We start from the raw sequence: 3402 nt of genomic DNA, 5'->3' as shown, positions 1-3402 counted from the left end.
TAAAGCAGATCTAAGAGTGGTGTCTTAAATTGAGCGCCCTATTAACATATCTTCAGGTGATTTTTTTCAGTTACTGAAAAAAGAGACTCTCCTCTGTGGATTAGAAACTTTCTAGGGCTCATCCTCTACGCAAGGGTTTTGTTTCTACTTCTGAGGCACTTGAGATGTCAGCATTTACCCAGACACCCCCACTTCAGATAAAGTCATGCCAGTTACAGCCAGACCTCTGGCTCACCACTCTCTGAACTATGCCATCTCTTACCACTCCTTCCACAAAACAGGGGTGTCTTCTGCCCAGGCAACCCACGCTTGAATAGCTCTAATTAACAGCATTTCTTGTGACTGTCTTTTGCCTTTTCAAAAGGTTGCTGAACATGAAATAAAAATCACAGGTTTCCTGGGCTCTAGTTTTAAAAAGGTCCTGAACCTGGGTGTCGTGTGGCAATCTACTTAGCTTCACATAGCAAAGGAAACAGCAAATGTATTCTCCCTTCAGAACTGTAGCACCACCTGTGATACTTTCACATCACTGAGGTGGAAGAGAGCAGACATTTTTGTGTGGACCCACCACCTCTTAATACACGGCCATGCAGTCCCTTACAGCTCTGCAGAGCCATTGTCAGGAACTTCTTCCAGCCCTGCCATGTGCTTTATCCTCCATCAGCTTGTCAGCCTCCCATATACTTCTTTTCTATCTTTATCAATGAATATCCCAGACAAATAAATTACACTGGGAGCAAAAGAGAAAGGGTCACTAGTGATTTTTTGAATCCATTTTTGAAATATAAGTTTCCAAATCAGATATTTATTATGAGATCAAAGAAAATAAGCTCAACTCTTTTCATATTTCATTCTGTATTGGCATCATGTTATAACGTCAAGTAACATTTCTGTTACATATTTCATTGGATATGTCCTTGAAAAGCTTTGAATAATTGTTATTGTATTTGCTGGGGGATTTTAAAGGGAAAAAACTTAAAACAACATTTGCTCCACATGTATAACATTTATTCTCCCTCTGTTCAATAATGGCGATTTGGACTTAGTCACTAAAAAATTGGGTAAAACTCAAAACTCACCTCAGCCCTCAAACTGAGAAGTATTTAGGGAAAAACAAAAAACAAAACCTTTCTATGGCATGTACAATCACAATTTAGATATTGAAATTCTTCTTTTACAAAAAAGTCCTATGGATGCTTACCTTTTCTTTAAGAAACATGAATATAGATAAATTTTTTCTCTTGGAGATTTAGTCATATGTCTCTAGAGGCTTGTATGATAAGCAGAAAATGATAAATGAAGATGTGTGATTTTTAAATGTCTCTTTCGTATACAAAGTTATCAGTGAAACCATGAGCATCACAGTTCAACTGGAGAGAATATGGACTTTGACTAAAAATTCACAATAATTCAATATTTGTGTTTTTCCCATTATCCAACAGCCCTTGTGCTCCAGAACATTCAGTGTCTTCCTAGAGCCCCATGCATTTCATGTCAGCCTCTTTTGCCCAGGATTCTGCACCTTCCATGCTTAGTCTAATCCTACCCACTACAGGGCAACCGAACTTCACAACAGACTACCACCTGTTTCCCAAAATCTAAGTGCAGTTTTGCTTCTCGATGCTTTTGACATGGTATTATCTTAGGCTGGACAGGCTTTCTCTGCCTGTTGAAGTTTTATTTCTCAGCCACCACTACGTCAAATTTCATTGTCTTTATAATACTTTTCCTGTAAGAGAAAATGTATCATTCCTCTGCCTTTCACAAAAATTGCCTCGCTCTCTTCTTAGCACTACTTTCATTCTGTTTGGATTATCTGTTCTTCTTACCGTGTCTGTCTACCTGGCAAATTACATTTCTAATGAGGATAGGACTCTTGGTTTATGGGTCCCCAAATTTGTGCTGTGTTTTAGCCATTGTTGGTGCTCAAGAAGTATTTTTAAGGTAAGTGTATTTGTAACCAAAGCCTCTGGTGCTGCACCCACAATGATTGATGGAAACAACATTTTATATTCCAGAGCAGCATTTTGTGACTGAAACAAGCCTGTGTGCTTTTAGGGCCATTTAGTTGACCTATAGCGACCCCAGTCAACTCTAAACTCCCATGTTTTTGTGTTGAATCTGATCTCAATAGCCACCAAAAGTGGATGCACAGTAATGTACTCAGGTCTGCAGCTTGTCTCCTAGAAGTCATGGTCATTATCACCTTTGCAAGGTACCTGTTTTCATCCAGGAAGTGGGCTCCGAATGTACTTTAAAAATGCATGCTGTATGCTTTAAATATGTACAATTTTTATTTGTCAAGTGTACCTCAATGAAGCTGGAGAAAAACTGCACTGTTTTACATGTAAAAAAATACATTACTCTGGCAAGTAAATTCAACACATTGCAAGCCAGCAGAGCACACAATTATAAACAATTTCCTAAGCATGTGTTTCCATATACAGTAGTCAGCTATTGGTTTATGAGTGCTAAAGGGAAGAAGGAAGGGAGACACAAAGAGAAGGATTATTTGGATCCAGTTTTTGAGTTTTGGGGACTTTATATTCACAATGAAACATAAGTGGACCTGGCATTAGAGTGATCCATTATTGTGTGAGGCCAGTCACATAGGGAAAGAACTATGCTGACCAATGGAAAAGAGATGCCATTGTTGTCAAGCTCTTTTTTAATTTTGTGGACTTATTTCTAGGAAAAGTCTTATATTGGTAAACTATGTTTACTGGAAAAGAATAAATTTGCATGAAATTGGGATTATCCTGGAAAGCCTTGAAAATATGAAAATAAAAGGGAGAGTGTTCCCCACCTTTGCAAATGACACCCCAATTTTTAGAGTTGTGCAAATGAGAAGACTCAGACTCATCTTTGACACCCTCATAGTCAATCTGTCATGAAGACCTGCTCATGTTCCAACATAAATATCTGTAAACCATCTCTGTTTCAACAGTTGTCACCACTGTCCAAGCTAAAATCACCTCTCCTTTGGTCTACTAGACTAGCCTTCTCTCTGGCTGCCCTCTAACAGTTCTCCACACTGGTTAGAGTGATCTTTTTAAAAATGCAAATCTGATTATGCCATCCCCCAGCTTAGAACCTTTCAAAGGCTTCCCATTGCTCCTCAGATAAAGACCAGAATCCTTGTGGCTCACAAGCCCTGTTTTCTCTGGCCTCTGCATGCGTCAGCAAACCCACTGCTTACTGCTGACCATCACTCCTCACTCTACAACCATACTGGCCTTCTTTCTGCAGCTCAGTTTCACCCTGGTCTTATAACACTTTTGCCAGTTAGGATGAGTAAATATTTAGGATGAGCATTTTCTGGTCTAATATCTATAAACTCTGGGGAGGGGGAACAGGTGCCTGCTTATAGCACATGGCAGAGACTCACTGAGATATTTTTTT

Source organism: Balaenoptera musculus, chromosome 4 (genome assembly GCF_009873245.2).
Source record: "Balaenoptera musculus isolate JJ_BM4_2016_0621 chromosome 4, mBalMus1.pri.v3, whole genome shotgun sequence".
NCBI lineage: Eukaryota > Metazoa > Chordata > Mammalia > Artiodactyla > Balaenopteridae > Balaenoptera > Balaenoptera musculus.
The sequence above is the reverse complement of the archived record's forward strand: the minus strand, read 5'-3'. Positions refer to the sequence as shown.